This window comes from Lissotriton helveticus, chromosome 7 (genome assembly GCF_964261635.1).
Source record: "Lissotriton helveticus chromosome 7, aLisHel1.1, whole genome shotgun sequence".
Lineage (NCBI taxonomy): Eukaryota > Metazoa > Chordata > Amphibia > Caudata > Salamandridae > Lissotriton > Lissotriton helveticus.
Window position 1 is genome coordinate 925848566 of NC_136068.1, and position 7271 is coordinate 925855836.

The 7271-nt window shown below is 47.5% G+C and overlaps 1 pseudogene; it reads right to left on the reverse strand.

The window, feature by feature from the left end:
- Nucleotides 1–4674: 4674 nt before the first annotated feature.
- LOC144769327 (claudin-7 pseudogene) lies at nucleotides 4675–5333 on the reverse strand (annotated as a pseudogene).
- Nucleotides 5334–7271: the final 1938 nt, after the last annotated feature.

Below are 7271 nucleotides of genomic sequence, written 5' to 3' on the forward strand. Positions count from 1 at the left end.
ACTTAGAATACTGTAAAGAACATATATGCACTAGGGTACACAAGGGGTGGGTTACGCCTGTGATTGGCATGACCTCCCCTCTAAGTCCCTGACACATAATAGGGCAGGAGGATTAAAACTACATTCACGTCCCTAGTATAAAATAGGACATGGCAGTTTAGATGCCAGCAGGCCTTTCTGCACTTGCTTGTGTGCATTGCTGAAAGCCTGAGGTCATTTTAAAAGCAGCCCTGTGTCTCAGAACAGCTTTTAAATGTAAATTGTGCCCAAACTCGACTTTGGTGCTAGAGGCACAAAAAAATGTATAAACTACAATATTGTGGCATAGTAAGTATACCCCAGCGTCTCCCCTAGGTGTCCCAGGCATTGAGGGTGGAGGTGGGGAGGGGGGGGGGGGAGTCTGGTACTTATAAGGAAGACGCTTATAAAATAAGTTTTATATGCACTGGGGATAGAGCAATTGCACATTTCACCTCCCTCATTATAGTAAAGTGCTTCCCAAAATCGATTTTTTGCTAGGAACACTGTGGAGTGAGGATCTACATTATTTTAGTATATCCAGGACCCCTAACATCTTCCTTAGGTGTTGAAGGGGTGGGGGATCATGTTGCTCTAAGCAGCGTCCTTATAAAAGCAGTTTTATGTGCCCTTGTTTTGGTGAAATTGGACATTTCATTTTCCCCATTGTAGATCCCCAACCACATAGTTTAAGATTGCAATAGTTTATGAATTCTTAACTATCAATAGGGACAACGGAAAAGTATCATTCAAGGACTTAGGAGAATGGTATTGATAAATCTAACAATATGCTGATGTTGAATTTATCCTAAAATGTGCAAAAAAAGTTAAAAGACTTTCTTGTCTGTAAGTCCAAAATGCATCCTTCTAGTAGTCTGCCCTGTTTGGTCAGAGTTAAGTGGATTAACCAGGCTGCTTTGTTGAAGTGATAAGGGGCACCCAGGGAGAGAGAGGCTAACTCTTGTAAGAGGACCCTGCTCCAGAGGAATGCCGGGACAGGGGGGTGGGTTGTAAAGCATCAGCGTTAAAGGTAGAAGGGGATAGGCAGAGACAGCCAGGTCCATCTACTCTCTTCCATTCTGAACCCAGCAAGATAGCAGGCTTAAGGAAGGAATTTGCAGTTGTCCGAAGGAAGGGAGCAATGGAAATGAGCCATCCAGGAGGTTGGTTTACCTAGCTCTTGCTTCCCTGATGAGACTTCATCCGTAAGAATAGTGCTTTCTTCGAGACCATTATGACACACTTTGGAGGAAATAGTCATGCTCTGGGGTGTTGCCTTGCAGGAATGCCCTCTTGCTTGACCCCAGAAGGCACCTTATTCATATCTGAGAGGGACAGGGCCTGTCAGAGCTGCTGCTTGAAACAAGAGAAGAAGTAGGGCCCATGCTTTAAGTCTGATTTGCACCAACCAGACCCTGCAATCTGCCTGACTGTCCCTGCTGCACAATCTGGAATTACAGCCCGGTGGACCTAACTTGCTTCACGAGGAATAACGAGGGGACTCCCTACAAGCTAGAGGTTAACAGAGCTCATCTGGACCATCACCAGCAAGAATCCCCAGCCTGGACTGTGTCCAGTTAGATTTGTAAGGATTTTATCCAAGTGGATTGTGGGAACAGAAGTCCCAAATATTCAAGGAACATCTTGGGGATTTCAGCCCTTTGGATTGTGTTTTGAATGCTTTGGGACCCCAAAAGGAATTTCAGGAAGAAGTTCCAGAAGTTGGAGCAACTTTGGTAAAAAGCTTCACAAGTGGACCGACTCGACCTAGCCAGCCAAGCCGGAGACCGTCAACCGCGAGCCAGCCTGCTCTCCAGGTTCATCCTGCTGAAAAGCTCCGGAAGTCCGACTTCCAGAGTTTGACCGGTAGCTTGTTGAATGTCAAGCCAGTGAACCGTCACTGAAACTAGCAGGGTGAAGAGCTTCGAGGGACCCTGGCGGAAAAAGCTCCATCAAAATGTCTAAGTGTGAAGGTAAAAAACTTGACCGGCTCCAACCGCGAGAGTCAAGGCACCCACCTTCACATACAAGCAGGCCTGGATCCTTGGTTTGTCTCGCTGAAAAGCTCCGGGGGTCCGACTTCCATAGTTTGACCGGGAGCTCGTCGAAAAGCAAGTCGGCAAACCCTCACTGAACCCGGACTGCTGGAGAGCATCGAGGGATCGCAGCTGAAAAAGCTAAAGGAAAGTTTCGAATTCAGAAGGCAAAAACTTTGATCGAGGCCTACCGTGAGGAGTTGCCGCGCAGGGGTCCACCCTGTGCAGCCTGAAACATTGACATTGTCTCGGTCAGTGTGACCAGATGTTCCAATAGGCGCTAATGTGCTATATAGTGCTAAATCTTTGAAAATTCATATTTGCGGTTCCCTGCCTTGGATTTTTTCTTTTTGGTGTCATTTTAAAGGTAAAAATATTTCCTATGTTTATAAATTGGTGTTGGATTTTTATTGTGTGTTTTGTAAATATTTTCTGGATTGATGTTTTTATATGCTCTACATACCTGTCTCCAATGTTCCCTCTAATTTTTTTCCTCTGTGTGCGGCAGTTTAGGGTCTCTGTGCGCTGCACCCATGGCTATGTGCGCCAGAAACCAGACAGCGTGTGTGCAGCGCCAAATATCCCTCCAAACTTTTGTTAAAAAAACTGAAAATACTGTGCTTTTCCACACACACGGCGCCACGTTAAGGGTCTTAAGGCATATTTTCAATTTGGATACACAGAGGCTTATGCTTGTTTAAATCTGCTGAGTGACGTTAACCATGGTTATAGAACGAGGCTATGTCATCTAGAAGTGCGTTCATACTTTGGTTTTCTTTCGAGGCAGCTATCATTTTGACCGGCTGTTGCTTCGCTGCTTTTATACGTCGGTGTGGTTACGTCTTTCTGGGTCCCTTGATTTTTGGCCGTGCACCAGCTCTGAAATGTTGCTCATGCACATTCGGTATAGCTGCGGTTTCTCTCCTTTGTCGCCTCCTTTGAAACAACAGCGGTCGCCGCAGCAGGGATGAAAAATCCCCACCTGTGGTTGGCAAGGGCGGTGGGTGGCGCATGAAGTGAAGGCAGAGAGAGAGGAGTTACAGTGTCACTGGTCAGCGCACAAGGAGCTGGTGTTGATGGATATCTATGGCCTGCCAGCTGCTGTGAGGCATACTGTGGGAGGGGTGGCACCATGCCACCAGAGCCTAGCTAGTACCGACAACGGCGCAGTTCCTCTTCGTCCCACCTTCACCCTCCACCCTCGGTTCTCTTTTTGGTACTTATTCCCTAATCGGCCTGCCTCCGCCCTGGCTTCTGTCTCATTGTCACCTGTCCCACAATTCTCTCTGATGCCCAACCTCTTCAGGTGTGCTAATAATAATAGCAGGAACAATAATGTGTTTTTGTATAGCCCTTTATATACCACGCCTCATTCATAAGGACTGGAAATAGCAAGCAATATTATGCAATCATATAAACTCCAAATGCACGTGGATGTGGGCAGTGAGCATTTTATTAACTTTGGGGTGATGCATGGCTACATTGTTCCAGGCCCTCCGTGCCCCATCATCACAGCTATTCCAAGATATCAGCATACTCTTTCTTTCACATAAAGAAAACTCTGACATTCTAAAAGTATTACTTCTTGTACGTGTGCAAATTTCTGAATATTAAAACAGATATTATATACAGTATTTTATATCAGAGAGACCCCCCCTGGGGCCAAATTCTGAAACATTTTCAGGCCCACAGGAACACAGGGGCCGCATTGACTCCCGCAAGACTCCAGTAGGATGGGAGAAACATTATAAAACAAGAATTTGCAATGCAATAGGTCACACATTTACGACGAGTTTGAGCTACTGGTATTGTAAATGACAATGCCTTTTATTTATGTGTTGACTTTAAAAAAGTAAATAAAAGGCATTGTCATTTTACAATGCTCATAGCTGAAACTCTCGGATATACGAGACATATTGCATTGAAAATGCTTTATTAATCTGCTTTACCCACACAAAATAAAGTACTCACGAGCCACAATTTGGTGGGAGAAGTCAGCAAGGAGACACCAGAGCCTCCTTCGCCCTGTAACAAAGTGCCTAGTCCTGGAGCAAGTACGGGGGGAGAAGAGACCGAACTATAGAGAGTGGGGCAAACCTACAAATGGAATGGAGTATGGTTTTCCGTCTTGTCCTCAAAGTTAATTTCTTGATGTCGCTCGCTGTCACCAACTATTCTTCAGAATCTCTATATTCCTTTGAAGGACATGTCAATTCCTATCCTCTCGTGTCTCTTGATCCTTCACTTTTTATCTAATTTCTCCTTCAGGCCTTCATACTAATCCTAATATTTTCTAATCTCTTCCTTTCTATTTCTCATCTCTGTCTTCTTAACACGTTTCTCATTACATCTCGTCTCTATATGTATCCCTCTCTCATGTTTACACTTGTCCCTTTATTCCCCACTCCTCTCTCTTGCAGTCTTAATGTTTGGCTATCCCTCTGTCCATGAGCTCTAATGTAACTTCAGGGCTTTTAATCAGATACATTTTCCTCATAGTCACACGCATTTCCACTTTATTAATCTATTAATGTACTGATGCTCATGGACTGTATGGAGCACACATGCATGTTTAGCTGATGTCTCGCATTTTCATTTATATAACCCAATCCTGGAGGCATTATCCAACCATATGACCATCTGCAACATCTGCATTATGAGACACAAGGTATTGCAAAAGCACTTGTGCCTTCGCTGCCTTCGATTTAGGGTACTTGCGGCCTGTGTACCCAGACTTTCTTGGGCAAGAGCAAGTGAGCAGAGCACCGCCGAGGGCCACCAGCAACAACCCTGCCCAGCCAATGAAGATTGCAGATCCAAACTCATATTTGGTGTTGACCGGGGTGAAGGGGTTGTAGAAGTCCTGCACAATCGTGTTGCCGTACCATGAACATGCAACCAGAGCAGCCAGACCTCCCAGCAGGAAGACGATGCCCCCGGTCATGGCGATGCGCGTCTTCTTCACCTTGTCGTCTTCACCACACTTGGTACATTTCATGCCCACAGCGGACACCACAATGAAACCACCATCAGTGCTTGCGTGGCCTCTAGAGAACCGGACAGCACCAGGATGCTGTCTTACACCTTGCACTGCATCTGGCCTGTGGTCTGGATGGCGCAGCTCATCCACAGCCCCTGGTTGACGGCGATGGTCGTGATGATGCTGTCCCTGGCGTAGGAGCTCATCTGCCACTGGGGCAGGATGGTGGGCACGATCAGCCCGATTCAGCCCAGCAGCGCCAGCACGAAGCCCAGCATCTGCAGTCCCGAGTTCGCCATGATTGATCCTGGCCTCTGCAGCACCTCCCCTCCTGCTCCGGCCTCTCTTCCCCTGCTCGGATCCGCCGCCCTCTTCCGCTCCGATCCTCTGTCCGACCGGCGCCTCCTCCCTTTCTCTTCAGAGTCTGTATTCATATTAATTGCAGCAAACATGGGCTGCAATTAATATGAATACTAACTCAATGGCCCACAATCAGCCCCGCATCTGTGCACTGTTAAGGAAAGAAAATCACAGTGTCAAACACCGCGTGTGCTAAAGCACACGTCGTGTTTGAAACTCAGTTTTTCTTTTCTTAACAGTGCACCACTGCGGGGCTGATTGAGGGCCATTGAGGTAGTATTCATATTAATTGCAGCCCGTGTGTGCTGCAATTAATATGAATGCTAACTCATTGGCCCACAATCAGCCCCGCACCGGTGCACTGGCAGGAAAGGAATAGAGCAAGTGCAAGGGCCATTTGCACGTGAACGCGAACAGAAAATCACGGGTTTTTGCGCCGCTCGCATGTTAAAAGCGGCGGCACGAACAGTCTCAGAATGTGCGCGCTAAATAATGAGCACTGCGAGCTTGGGGTGCCTTCAATGCGCGCGCGGGCGCGCAGGTTATTGGGAACAGTGCCTGTCTCTGAAGTTAAGCCAGCCTGCTCGCACCCATATTACCAAGGGCTGAGCTTAGGACTATTTTTCCGAGACCTATTCTAAGCCCTAGATTGAGTTAGTGGCCTTATTGCCAGTGGTTGATATATATTTACCACTACTAATAACCACATTTCCAAAGCTCAGAAAGCCTCATTCACTTGCGGAAAGACTCTGTGATCTCTCCATCTACATTTATAAAGGCCTGTAGCATTGTTCTCTTTGCAAGGGCAATGGCTTGGTCTTTTCTTTCTGCATTTTTCAGAGAACCGATGAAGTCAGCAGGGATGGAAGCTGATGTTGTACAGCAACGAATGAGCAATAAACAGCAGTAGTATCCTGAGCCCTCCCACTAATAACAAACAAGCATTTACAATGCAATGGTTTTGCCTTTGTTAAAGTTAGAGCTATTGGCATTGCTCTTGACACTCTGAAGCTCCACTCTGAAGCTCCACTCTGAAGCTCCACTCTGAAGCTCCACTCTGAAGCTCCACTCTGAAGCTCCACTCTGAAGCTCCACTCTGCACTCTGAAGCTCCACTCTGAAGCTCCACTCTGAAGCTCCACTCTGAAGCTCCACTCTGAAGCTCCACTCTGAAGCTCCACTCTGAAGCTCCACTCTGCACTCTGAAGCTCCACTCTGCACTCTGAATCTGCACTCTGAAGCTCCACTCTGCACTCTGAATCTGCACTCTGAAGCTCCACTCTGCACTCTGAAGCTCCACTCTGCACTCTGAAGCTCCACTCTGCACTCTGAAGCTCCACTCTGCACTCTGAAGCTCCACTCTGCACTCTGAAGCTCCACTCTGCACTCTGAAGCTCCACTCTGCACTCTGAAGCTCCACTCTGAAGCTCCACTCTGCACTCTGAAGCTCCACTCTGAAGCTCCACTCTGCACTCTGAAGCTCCACTCTGAAGCTCCACTCTGCACTCTGAAGCTCCACTCTGAAGCTCCACTCTGCACTCTGAAGCTCCACTCTGAAGCTCCACTCTGCACTCTGAATCTGCACTCTGAAGCTCCACTCTGCACTCTGAAGCTCCACTCTGCACTCTGAAGCTCCACTCTGCACTCTGAAGCTCCACTCTGCACTCTGAATCTGCACTCTGAAGCTCCACTCTGCACTCTGAAGCTCCACTCTGCACTCTGAAGCTCCACTCTGCACTCTGAAGCTCCACTCTGCACTCTGAAGCTCCACTCTGCACTCTGAAGCTCCACTCTGCACTCTGAAGCTCCACTCTGAAGCTCCACTCTGCACTCTGAAGCTCCACTCTGAAGCTCCACTCTGCACTCTGAAGCTCCACT